This window comes from Triturus cristatus, chromosome 3_1 (assembly GCF_964204655.1).
Source record: "Triturus cristatus chromosome 3_1, aTriCri1.1, whole genome shotgun sequence".
NCBI lineage: Eukaryota > Metazoa > Chordata > Amphibia > Caudata > Salamandridae > Triturus > Triturus cristatus.
The window spans coordinates 374207029-374221529 of NC_140583.1; positions in this window are offsets into that span (position 1 = coordinate 374207029).

Below are 14501 nucleotides of genomic sequence, written 5' to 3' on the forward strand. Positions count from 1 at the left end.
CTATTTATAGACTGTTACTAGGCAGATTACAAGAGCAACTAACACGAAGATAGGACTCTTCTCGTGCTGAGCACGTGGAGACATGACAGTACAAAATGGAGTCCGGACATTGGGCAACATAAGACGAAAGACATGTTTTAACTGGAGAGAATTCATGTCTTTAGTGAATGCTTAATCATATTGCCATTTTAGTTTTCAACAGCTGCCTCAGGCCTACACCACGGTGAGGTAGGTCACACATTTGGAACTGGGTCTTGATTACACCATGGCAGTGAACACCATTTGAGGCATAGGACAAGTCACTATACTCACTTCGATGTGGTGTCAACAAGTCTGTGCATGGCATCACAACCACACGTGTCTACACCACACGTGGACCTACGCGGACTGCTGTCCTCGGCCTATGCTGCGCATGAGTGGGTCACAGATTTGGAACTGAACACCTGTTATTCAAAAGGCAGAATACATGTCATCGCACACACAGAGAGGCATAAGAGGATGACGCGTTGCAGTCCGCAAGACTGCAACACATCAACAAGATCATCTTTACGGAGGTGATTGAACACTACCGACAACTGACCCTGTGTCACTAACTCTGTGCCTCGCCAGCCAACAACACGGGGCTGTGGACCACTGCTGACCACTGCCTCCGGACTACACTGCGGTCCAGTAGGTTACAGACTCTTCATTTTGCAATGGCTGAGTTCATATCAGCGTACCAGCATCATTGTAGACAGCATCCCCTCTCAGCCCCGGTGCCACTAAGTCTGTTCCCCAACAATCATGGACACTCTCTGGTCGAACTCTGGTGGCGTCTGGGTCTGTGGACTAGGGGGCAGTTTTCATCCTCATGTAGCTGATACCGAATTGGTGGTGGCAACGAAGCTGTCGCATTCCACTCCTCCATTTGCTGCTTCCGGATAAAATCAAAACTTTCAGCGTCATGCCCTGGAGGACACTCTCCACTGTCCCCCAAAACCCTCTGCAACATACACTCCGGACATTGATGGTGACCCGCTCAGGTCGCATGGCCCATCTGACTGCACCACAAATCACCGTCCTGTGGCTGGGTGGCTGTGCCGGCCGCTGTGCATCCAGGGCCACTAACTCTGTACTTGTCAGGTCCGGGACCCCTCTTCTGAGATAAAGGATGGCCCCTGAAGCATTGGCCTTGGGGTCATCAACGCCATGTGTCTGTGGCCCTGCGCTGTCTGCAGCCTCCGGCCTCAACTGCGGGCCACTAGGGCCCACACATAGATTCGGATCCTGACCGGCCCGGACGTCGCATCACCGCAGGAGGCACACGCTACCACCGCAAGAGCCACCTCCAACCGCCATCTGCCAGAGTTGATACGGTGTTCCTGACAGACCTACGGAGTTGCTCAGACCTGTCGTGGATGCCATCATCAGCCTGATACCCTGCTCAGCACTCCAGGTGTCAATGACTCAGTGCACCGCAAGCCATTGTCCGTTAGTGATTGAGTTTTGTGCTGTGGAGCTGTTGCGCAGCTATGCCACCTCATGCAGTGTGGAAGACCTGGGAATATGATGGGGAAGATGTGTCAAGTGTGCGTACGGGAGATGGCACAGGCAATGGGCAGGCAGGAGGCAACACCCCCAAGGCAGGAATGCAGACTGGAGGTGGTAGTCAAGCCACACACCGGGAACCATTACTGGGTATTGCGCTGTGGACTGCGGACGCTACTGTCACCTCAGGCAGTGTGGGAGACCTGTGACATCAATGAGGAAGTTGATGCAAGTGTAACACACCCCACTGTATGTGCATCAGGACTAACCCGAAGGGACACAATCCTAGCAATTCCTTCACATGAGCGCGCTCATCTCTAGTGCCCCTACCTCAGTGCACTGCAACTCACGGAACCTCCTGACTGAATTTTGGGGGACCTCTGTCATTACTCCGGCTCACACCATGTTGCTGTGCAGTTGACCCTGTTATGCATGTGTTTTCTTTTTCCGTTGCACTGCTGTCCAATGTTCAAGTTGTTTCCAGCACCAAGAATTCAGTGGGGACTGGCTTACACTCACCCCACACACATCCAGCACAGGTGTCACTTTACATGTGGCCCTGCCAATAAAGGGGCTGGGCGCACATGCCCGTAGCAAGTTCGAAATGATATCTACATGTGTCCCTTTGGTCTTATGTATGCATGAGGGCCCTTGGACAATGTGCTGTGTACATCGGATGCAGACATTTCACTGCAGGCAGAGGGTTGGAGCTTGGACATGTAGCTATGTCATCACCCATTCAATTCGTGAGGGGAGTGGCCAGGGCCATCGTACGCCACGCTAACGTGGGTGTGTGACTGATATGTGCATGCCCCTGGGCGTGGTTGTGTACTGTGAATGTGCATCTGCATGTGTCTCTATGGCAGTGTGGGTCTTCTTTGTGGGTGTAAGTGGTCCCTGAAGGGTAATAGATACAAACATATGTGATCTAGTTCCCCTTCCATGGGTTGGGACCCCACCCACACCTGTTACGCCACCTCCTTTTGGCGTGCTGACACATGGCATTGGGGTGCCATGTGTGGGAGGGTGAAGTGTTGTGGGCCAGCTGTGCTTGCGAGTGCTTGCTACTGTGTGGTCTGTTGCAGGGGCTGTGTTCTCCTCTGAGTAGCTTGTCTGCCCTGGTCCTGGCGGTGGTTTGCGTGGGATATCCACAGGCTGTTGTAGGGTGTCGGTGTCGAAGGAGTGGTGGTCCTCTCTGGCATCAAAGATGTGTTATCTTCTGTGCTTCGCTGGAGAAGTTATGTGCCCCTCTGCAATGTGAAGGGGAGATGCATGTTGACATTTTGTTGACATGTACATTGGCGCATTGTTCTGGTTTACATGCAGACTGTTTGGCAATGTACTGTGTGACTGTTTGTGAGGTGCTGGATTCTTGTGCGGTACAGTGTAGATTTTTGACTACATGATGGATGTGAGGTCGTACGCGTACATTTCCATTTCACAGTTTCCTGCTCTGTCAGATGTGGTAGGCAGGTTTCTGTGCATGTGATGAGCCAGTTGTGTCCTCTGTTCTGCAGTGTCGGCTATGTGCATTGTACCATGTTGTTGTCGATGTGGGTGTGCTGTTCTTGCTATGTGTGTGTGCTGCAGTATACCAAGGGGGTGTGGGACATGATCCTGGATGCTTGTAGGTGTTTAGTGTACTACGCCGTGTTGTGCATGTGTGTCATTGTGCCCATCTCCCCCGCCCACCCAGTCCCTGTCCGTTACTTTCCCTGTTGATGTTGTCAGGTCCTCTCGAGCTGTGTCCGTACTCCCTACTCCTTGCACTGTCTCCACACTGATGACTATGGCCTGGGTTTCCGCCAGCTCCTCCTGTTGCACTGCACTGCCACCTCCTGTCGCCGTTGGTGCCTTCCTGTTGGCAGGGGGTTTGTACCTGGTTTAGGTTGTCACGTCCTGCCGGCACCTCATGGCCTCGTCCGTTGGCCTCCTCCACACTCCGGCTGCATTCATGGTAGTCTGCTTGTTGATCAGTTGCTGGTAGTGTTCTATCACCTCCGTGACGCTGGTTTTGTTTTCCTGTGCTCTGCACCCCGTCTTTCTCTCCCTTTTCTCCTTGGCCTTCCCCATGACTGGTGTTCCTTGCTAGTGGTCTGTGGGGGTTGTGGGGTTCACGTTGTCCTCTGCGCTGGGTCAGGGTGCATCCATGTTGCTTCATGCTTAGGCTTGTTTCTGGTGTATTGTTTCTGTGGTTATTATGGTGCATTTTTCCCACAAGACGCGTGGGATTTGCAGGCCTGTGGCTGGTTTTCGCTACTTTTTGTGCCACGATTGTCCTCATAGCATGAATTTCTGCATTTTGCATTTTTGTGACGTGGTGTTGATTTTGACGCTGTCATTTGACGCGTTATCTGGTTATCGCATGATACCGCCTTGTTGTGAATTCCACGTTGACACGTGGTTTTTTCCTGCGATGGGCTGCGATATTGAAAGTTGCATTATGCTACTCTTGCGGTAGTTATCACTTGTTCTTGTGAATATACCCCTTGGAGTAGCAGAATAGTTTCAGCCGCTATATATGGACAATCATGACTATTTGCAACAACATATGAAGATCATTAGAATCAGGAATACTGAATTGCCTAGAAAAAGTCTTTAAAAGACAGAACACGGGTTGGCTGATCTTTATTGGAAGTGTCAGTGTACAGAATAAATCAACAGTGAAAAGCGTGGAGAAACAATTGGATTTCGTTATTTTCTTTCATGACAGAGGGCAAAAAAAAAGTATTTGTGTGTTCCTTTACAAGGATTGGCAACACCGATAGAATATTGTATTCATGCTTATAAATATCCATGACTTTTATGGCTATATCTAATGTTTATGAGGGTGTTGAATGCGGTCCTATTGAATGAACGGGTCAGTAATATATACATTATTTTTAATAATCAGTCTAACTAAAACTTTGAAAACAACCACTATCCAAAAAGACTGATCAATAAAAATATTTTACAATAACATAAATAAATAAATGCATTAGAAAAGGTAACACATATTCAAATTCGAACACAAAAAACATAATAAAAAATACACGCAATAAATAACATTGTAATTAAAGAAAACAACCATAGCAAATATTTCCCACACAGAATAAAAAGGAATAATCCCGTTTTCTCTAGCTGATTTCTATGATACTTCTTCAATCTATCTAAAACAAAATCCAAAAATATAGCAACAAATTGAAAGTCTAAAACTTAAATTTACTGAATTATTCCAGAGTCTTCAAAAACCATAAAAACCTACAAAAAAAATCCTAGAAAACCAATATAGGAAAGCAAATTAAAAAGTAATTGTTACAATATAACCAAAATACTTTCCTTTAAAAAAATACATCCACAAATATGGAAAAGTTCCAGCCCCCCCAAAAAAACCCAGTGACTGTACTATTTCTTCTCTAATCAAAACCATTTTGGACAAGGTGTTGGACAACAAAGGGATCAAATTTACTATTTTCCCTCAAATCTAAACCAGTCAGTCAGTCAAAATTATTTATTTCACAGTGTGTTCTCTGTATATAAAGTACACAAGATACACAAGATAAAAACACTGATAATAGTAAACGTTATACATATAATATGTTATGCATCATAAAAACAAGATTACAATCTATATTTAAAATCCTACATTTGAAAATGTGATCATCTGAAAAAATTATAAAGTGCATAGTGACATCAAAATCATTCAATAGTCCTTCGCTCTCCAAATTCTATAATGGCCTTTCTGTTGTTCAGAGAGAATCAGAGAAACGATGCCGTGGCATAACATACAAAGGGATTAAACAATTGTTTGATAAAATAATGAGCAGGGTGACATTGTTTAAAATGATATGTACGCATAAGAGTGAGAATAAATATTTTCCTTTGTAGGTTGTAAAAACTGCAAAAAAACAATAAATGAAGGTCTGACTGTGCTGCCCTTTTATCACAGGGAGAAGCTGGCAAATCGCTTAGCGAATGCATATTCTTTGGAAAGCCCATCATCATAGGAATGAGATTCAAACGGAACCCCACTAGAGGAAAATGTTGTTGAGGATATGTCAGGAATGTTAAGTATGATTAACCGATTTGAGTGGAGAGGGGACACGAAATGTACATCTTTATTGAAGGATTATGACGTCTAAATTCACCTCTCTCTTCCGCAGTCTTCTCTAAAAAGATTTGTTTCATTCTTGATTTAGACACATTCAATTAGCTGGATGGATTATCGTAGAGATTTTACAAACCCAAAAAGATTTCACATGTTGTAGCCAAGTGATGTTATGTGCTTAGTCAAGGGCTAAACAGTCCCTGAAAATATGTTGGGTCAGGTTGAGAGTCTCTCTCCTTCAAATTGAGTGCCATAACAAAAGTGCTGTTAACCTCACATTAACAGTAAGATATGGGGCCTTAAGTTCAATATGGCAGTTATAATTTGAACAATTACGTGGGAGGGCTATTAACCTTTTATAAAAAAACGATCCTCTATTCTTTGTAAGAAGTTGATAGCTGCCCCTCCCCAAACCCCCTCTCTGCACGTCACTGTAGACATAGGGGCAGATTTACAACTTCTGGCACATCTCTGCAAATCAGCAGGGATGCGCCAGAACAGATAAGTCACGTACTCCCCCCTTGCACCAACACGGATGCATCGCATTTACAATGCGGCGCACCATGGTGCAAGGAGGGGAATATGCGTGACGCATCTTGTGACGTGCGGGTGGCGCATTGCTGGAGTCGCGTCGCAAGCGTGACGCAACTCCTGCAATGCACAGGGGCCACCCATACTTAACGTGGTGCGTCACTCCTTACGCCTGCTTCAAGCAGGCATAAGGATTTGACGCAGCAGCGTTGTAAAACTGATTCAGTGAAATCTTGTAGATTTCACTGCGTCAGTTTTACGGGGCTTTCCTGCGAGTGAACGCCCACCCTGCGACAGAATGCCAACATGAAACCTGACTCAGGTTTCATGTGGCTCAGGGCTTTACAACGTTGTAAATAAGTCGCAACCTGGCACATGGTTTACGCCGCCGCTGCGTCACAAATGTGACGCAATGGCGGCGTAAAAGTGTTGCAAGGGGCTTGTTAATCTGCCCCATCGTTTTTGCGTCATACACCCTTTTAATTACCTCGATGAGCTAAGACCCAAGCTTATTAATGAAGCGAAAAATGGCACTTACACTTTTTTCCATAACTAGGGCTCTTTTGTCCACTATGTTTGACCATGAGTGTTTTCTATTAAAAGACCCCACCCCAGGTAAGAGAAGGTGTCCACCACTGACACCCTATGTGACTCTATATGGAGCGCCAGAATGTAAATGTGTTTGTACTTATATGGCGCACTTCTACCCAGGGGTCTCGTAGCGCTGTATTCATACCGCTGTGGAACCCTTCCTGGTTTTACTGTGAGATGTCCACGCCTGGGCACCCCCAAGGTGAAGCCAGGCATCCTAGCACTGTGGGGGCCGTTGTGGAGATTAAGCAAGCTATTGCCCAGAGTTGCAGAGTGTGACCCATGAACAGAATAGGCACCAAGGCGAGAATTATCAGGTACGGGAAATTGAATCCAAGAGCCGCCGAGGCGGGAATTGAATCCTGGTCCCGGGCCAGACCTCTGCTTCAGGGTCTGCCGCTCTAACCATTGAGCCACACTTCTCCACAGTCTGTTGGGGCGTCCCCCTGACAGTATTATTAAGGATTTAGCTTCATTAACACGCAGGTCCAGACAAGTCCTAAACTTAGAGTAGTATTCTATAAGTTTTTGTAGCTCCTACTAAATCTTGCAATTAACACTGTGTCTTCTGCATAAAGCAGTATAGGGCGGGGTACTGCATTAAAAATGGCTACATCTTTCGTAGACCCAGTCATGGCTGCCTGCTCTCTGTTAATGTAGATTGAAAATAAAAAGGGGGCGAGAACACAGCCCTGTTTTAAGCCCTATTTGATCAAAAAATACTTTGTGCACTCCCAATCCCTTCCATAAAGGACACAGGCAGTAGCTTGGGCACACATCTGATGAATAAAGTTAATAATAGCTGCCTTGATGCCCATCTCTTCCATAATAATTCATAACTTAGAGTTAGTTACACAATCAAATGCGGCGACAGATCCATAGAGGCAATATAGATTTGCTCGGGCTTCATCATCATATATTTGGCTATGGTCAAACTCAAATTGAGGTATTGATCTATGGTCCTCTTGCTTTTTTGGAAACCATATCGAATTTGTATCTCTCTGGCCCAATCCTCCCGCATATTCAACAAAAGGAGCTCCATCAGTTTTGCAGTGCTATCTAACAGGGATATGGATCTATAATTTGGGGGATTGGACCTGTCCCCCTGTTTGTAAATGGGAATTATTATTGTGCTGTTCCATGAGGCTGGGGGACCCACCTTACTTATGTTATTAAAAATATTGGTTAAAAGTGGATACCAGAGCTCTTGGTGTGCTAAGAAAAAAATCTATCAGGAACCCATAAGGAACTGGGGCATTTGTGGCACTACACTGGCCAGCCCTGTTCGCTCCTCTACCATATAAAAAGTCAAAAACTCCTTAAGAGTTCCCTGTGGGAATCTGGAAGGAAGAACCAGGAGCGCATGATCAGCCCCAAAAATTTGTTCAAAATGAGCCACCCAAGCATCCTCAACGACATGTATGTCTAGTGTCAGATAGGTATCATCTTTAAGAAAAGGGGCATTAATGACTCTCCAAAAAGACCTAGAATTGTTTGCGTCTGCTGCTTGAGACAGATTATTCCACTCTTCCTCCCTCAGGGCCCTGATTCTGGCTTTCCTTGTCTCACTGTATGATATATGTAAAGTCCTCAGCAATTTTATTTTACAACACATATTTTATTGCAGAAAATAAAATAAACATAGCAGTGTAATGACAATTCGGGTCATGACAAAATATTAGATCCATAGTCTGATCTTGGGCAAATCAAAACAACAAATATATTCACTGTATAGCCTTGCATCCCCAATTGCCTATAGGTCTTTGTCTTCCAATTGAACCTCCAAGAGCATCTCATAGGCTCCCACTGTGCCACCGACGCACAAATTATCCCTCAATATGTATTTCACTTCCCACACACCTTGGTCCACTTATTAAGACGGCCCCAACTCTTGTAGACTGCCCTCTCTGCTAACAAGCACCAGTCCATGTCCATTTTTCACTCATTCAGTGTAGGGGCCCGTGCAGCCCTCCATAATTTTGCAATGTTTCTTTTGGCCACCAAAAATCCCAATGTAACCCAGAGGTGTTCCTGACTGTTCAGATCTGTCTCTTTCTATATATTCAAAAGACACTACTCTGGCAACTCGGATACCGTAATGTTGCATACATTCTCAATACAGGACATCACCATTTTCCATTAGCCCTGTAAGGCCGGCCAATCCCATAGAATGTGGAAAAAGGTACCCTCCTGCCCGTATCCCTTAGGGCAAAGCGCTGAATCAGACCTCCCCCTTTTGACTAATTTGGTGCAGGCAAAGTAAGTTCTCCAGAGAGAGAATTTGAGTTGTATCCATTTAAAGCGGGTTCTGAGGGCCACCTCTCTAGGGGAGGCCAGAGCTTCCTGCCATTCCTCATCATCTAAGTGTTCCATATCCCTCTTTTAGTGTTCATGAAGTGTGGATAAAAGTTCCGGGGAGTTAGTAAGGATTTTAAGGTATGTGAGGTATATTGCCTTTTTTTCCTCATAATCATCAAGCAGTCTATCCTCCAGGATAAAGACTTTGGGAGTTCTTCCCCTTTCGTCAATGCACCCTTCATCGTGTAACTGATCTGGAGATATCTGAATGCTTCCGAGTGAGCCAGTTGGTAGTCTCTTTGCAAGGCAGCAAAGACAATCTCGTCTTCCCCTGCCCACAGGTGTCCCACCCTTAAAATACCAATCAAGTCTAATTTGTTAAAGCCCTGTTGTTTTGCTAAGATCCTCACCAATGTTTGATCTCTTAGGATGGTCCTAAGAGCAGCATGCAAATGTTTTAAGGTCTTAGAACAAGCTGCATCAAACCAACCAGCTACTGAGGTCACCTGGCGGGAGTTTAACCGAAACAGGTTTCTTTTGACGTCATCCAGTATATCTGAAAATTCCTGCAGTAAGCCTTCTAGTTTGTGATCTGGATCTGAACATATCAAAACCTCGCTCAGCTTGTTTCAAGTTATCAATGGGACAACCAGCTCTTTATTAATCTTTGTCCATTTTAATAAGCACCCATCCTTCCTTGTTAGAATTGGTTTAGTTACTTTATCTGCTGCAAACGTGATATCCGTCTCCCATGTCATAGTGCATGAAAGGAGAACATGATCGCTTAATGAGGAACACAATGGTTCTGCTTGGCTTAATCTGCCATGGAGACATTGTGAAATTAATATAAAATCTATGGTAGAACCAGACTCCATTCTCCCAAATGTCTTTGGGAGTAAACCTGTGTCAGGGTCTGGCTTATAATTATCTCAAGATTCAAGGCCATTAAGCAAATTACCATATTCATTATGAGTGAAATGGAAAATTGCATCACCTTCTACATCAGCTATTCTGCACACATATACTATCATATTCTCACAACAGTGTGCGTTGAGATCACCCAACCACAGAATATTAATACTATTTTGGTGTGCTTCAGTAATGTTAGTAATTTCACTTTCCAGATGACTTGCTATTGAAGCCATATTCCCTCCAAAGTTATTATTATAATAATTTATTAATAGCCAGTCCCAAACACCGAAACCTTTGCATAATAGAATGTGGAAGTAAGGAGAAGAGGTAAAAAACTTTAGAATGTTTAAACTTAATGTGTTTTCTCTTGGGATTCCTATTCAACCCTTTGCCCTACCCTTTGGTGAGGGAGCTACCGCAGTTTGGAATAATCTATAACCATCTAAGAAAATCTGACCTGTTTCCCACGTTTCCTGGAGACACAAGAAATCATGCTTTACAACAAAACTTTTCCAATTTTTTATTTTAGACCAGCTACATTCAATGTGACTATGTTTAAAGTGCAATTTACTGTCTCCTTACTATCCGCCTCTGCCTTATATATGCTGTAAACTCTGTAAATAGGGACTAGTTGACTTTTTTCAGTCAATCACAAGACTCTAAATCTTGCAGCGGGTTAAAGCAATTGTCAACCTTTACTTCATATCCAGCTAAGTCTGTAACATGGGGGACGATGGGGGTTGGGTTACAATACTATTCCTTCCCCTCTCAGGGGGCGTCGGCCTAATAGATCAATAAAAATACCCTAAAGGGAGGACACAAATCCGTGACCCTTGAGAGGGTACATTTAGGAGTACCTCGAGCAAGTCCCCCACCACCCTTCTGTCATTGAAATTGAGGACTAACTACACAATCGCCCGCTAAGGCTTGGGAGACTGCCCACCCACTCCACTCTCCTTTCCATTATTAAATACCTGGCAAAGTCTCCAGCCTCCCTCATAGAACTCGTCAGACAGTGTAAAGCTTTGCTCATTAGTTGCTCAGTTGTCTCCTGCTGAGCCTCTCTCAATTCTGGGGTATCTGCCAAGATTATAATGAAAGGGCATGCAGCGGGAGGAAGATCTAAAACATGTGACCTTTTCCTTCTCCTGGAAAACTTCTCTTTCTTTCTTGCCCCTACAATGGGCTCAGTTGGGATGATAGGCCCCAAATTCTGTGTTGCTCGCTCCCATGTGTCAGTCGCTGGTGTGAACACTCACCTAAAAAGGGGCCTTAGTTGGTGGGGACCTGCTACTTCCCTCTGGTATTAGGGCATAGTAAATGAGTGTACCAGAGCCCTCTTCATCTCCCAATGATATAGATTCCTTCGCTGGCTGAGAGTTGCAAGGTGCCTTAACCTCCCTCTACAGAAACATGATTATTAGCAGCCCCACGGGTTGTTAGAGCGGCTAATCTCTCTTCGATTTTCCCTATTCTGTGCATAAGCAGTTTTTCCAGTCTATGACACAGATCACCATTACTCTCAAGGGGTAATTTTTCTATCACAATGACGGGAGCCACAGGTGAAGGGGCTTCAGAAACCTTGTTAGTCTTGACCTTTGGACCTCCGCTTTTTCTTTTAACTGGAGGTTCTGTTGGCGGGATTTCACCTAATTCACCCTGGGATTGAGAAATGTTGTGTGGATATAAATGGTTCCACGTGGTTTGTCGGATCAATATGTGCCGGTGATACCAAATATAAATAATTTTGGAGAAGGTGTTGGACACTGACGGGGTTAGATTTGCTATTCCCACTCCAATCTAAACCATTTTGGGAAAGGTACTGGTCGACAAAGGAGTGAAAATGGAGAATGAGCCAGGACAATACAGACAGAAGCATGTTCAAATCCACCCTAAGATGTTACTACTACTATTGCAACAATCTCTCTCAATTCTTCAGCAACAAAATTACCACCATTTATAGCAACTTCAACCCACAACCAAACTAAAAAGACCTCACCAAATACCTCATGATCTTATCTAAAAAACCAATGCTAACTATAAGGCCCTTTATCACCCAGAAGAAACCCCAACACCATGCCCATCCGATCCCTACTCCCACCAGGCCCACTCCAGAAGTCTGCAACCCATCAGCACCATTCTCACACTATTCTGAGTGCCTCCACTTCTTCCACAACCCTCCCAGTAGCTTGGACCTGTTCTCCCATTGCTAAAGAAACCCTCTGCAGACCCTGCAGACCCTTCAATACTCGCCAACTACGGGCCAATCTCAGTGCTACCTTTCCCGTCCAAGGTCTTGAAGAAAATCATCAACTGACACCTCACCAAATACCTCAACTCCCAACAATTACTTGAAACCACTCAGTTTGGTTTCAGACCCAACCACAGCATGGAAACTAACCTCATTGGTGCAATGGATAACATCAGCATGATTCTGGCGGCCTCATTCTCCTGGATCTTTCTGCAACATTTAAACAGTCTCCAACCCCATCCTCATCCCACATTTACACAACATCGGAAGCCAAGGACTTGCACTTTGATGGGTCTGCTCTTACCTGACTGGAAAGACCCAGTCAGTCAGCCTGGGTCCATACACCTCAGACACTTGCGACCTCATGTGTGAAGTTCCACATGATCCTCTCTGAGCCTGTCCCTCTTTATTGCATACATGATCCCTTAGCAAGTATCATTTGCTCTCACAATATCTATGTCCCCTCTTAAGTTGATGACACACAACTCATTCTCTCCCTCACAGACACAACACCCAGTATTGAGATCATGTTCAGCATTACTGAACTTGCCCATTGTATGATGACCAACTGTCTAAAGCTGATCACTAGCAAGACCAAACTCATGTTCTTCTGGAAGTGCGCATCACTGTGGGAGTCTACTTAGTGGCCAACACAGCTAGAACCAACACCTACTCCCAGCACCCACGCCAAGAACCTCAGGATCATCATCAACTGCAAACTCGCCATGACCACAGTCATCACCGTCATTGCCTCATGTTTCCATAGCGTGAAAATATTCAGGAAAATTTGTAATATCTCCCAATCAACGCCCAGAAAACTGTCACACATTCCCTGGTCTGAAGCGAGGTGAACTATGGGAACACCATCTATGCTTAACTCAGCAGCTAGAATCACTCTCAACCTCCCACTTTTTTATATGAACATTATACCACACCTAAAGAAGCTCTACTGGCTCGGCATTCACAAACAAGCACGATTCAAACACATCACCCACAATTTTAAGGCACTACATAACACTGTCCCACCATGTCTTGACAATTGCACCTGCTTGCACAAACTTACCAGACACATCCGCTCATCCAGACTGCTACTTATACAAATCCCGCACATACGGTAAACCAGATCCGACAGTTGAGCCTTCTCCTACATCATTCCTAAAGCATCCTGACGCTAGACATAAGAGCTTCCTCTGAACTTACTGAGTTCCACAAGAAGCTGAAGACCTGGCTTTTCCCGCTGTCCCACTAAGCCCACTAAGCCCTAGGTGTGCCTAGACTTACACCTGCTCAGTGACTCGTCCTCGACATCCCTCGCCATCACCACATATCCGCCCACCTGAGAAACCTGCATTGGCTCCCCGTCAGCAAGAGGATCACGTTCAGGCTCCTCACCCACACACACAAAGCTCTCCACAACAAGGACCCCGAATACCTCAACAACCGCTTCTCGTTTCACGCCCCCACCCACCAGCTCCGATCCGCCAGCCTCGCCCTCACCTCTGTCCCACGGATTCGCAGAACCACCGCCGGTGGAAGACCGTTCTCCCACCTGGCAGCCGTTACCTGGAACTCGCTCCCCGCACACCTGCGAATGACCCAGGACCATCTCACCTTCAGGAAACACCTCAAGACCTAGCTCGTTGAACAGTAGCAGCACACCCCCCCTCTCTTCCCTTCCAGCGCCTTGAGACCCCCACGGGTGAGTAGCGCGCTCTATAAATGCTTGATTGATTGATTGATTGCCAGGATATCCTTCTGGGTGATAGTGCGCTCTACAAATCTGCATAGCATAACATTTTTATTACTATTACTACTCAAATCTAAAGAAATGTATGGAAGGTGTTGGGCAATAAAGGGTTCAGAATCACTATTCCCACTCCAATCTAGGCCATTTTGAAGAAGGTGTTGGACACTAATGAGACTGACTTTGTTTTTACAGTCCAATCTAAAACAATTTAGGGAAGGTATTGGACTCTAAAGGTGCCAGATTTACTGTCCCCACCCCAGCCTAAACCATTTTGAGGAAGGAGTTAGACACTAAAGGGGTGAGATTCATTATTCCTAATGTAATTTCAACCAATTTATGTAAGGTGTTGGACCTAGAAGGGGTCAGATTTACTAGTCCCATGCTAACCAAAACATGGCATGAGTAATGTAATAGGTCATAAGCAGTGCATGTTTAGGGCAAGAGCTATTTTTAATTGAAATACCTATAATTGGAAATGTTATTTTTTTAGTGTAAAATGTTATTTTTAACCCCTTCTCCGTGGCACGTATTCCGCCGCGGCGCTGGGGGGGTTCGAG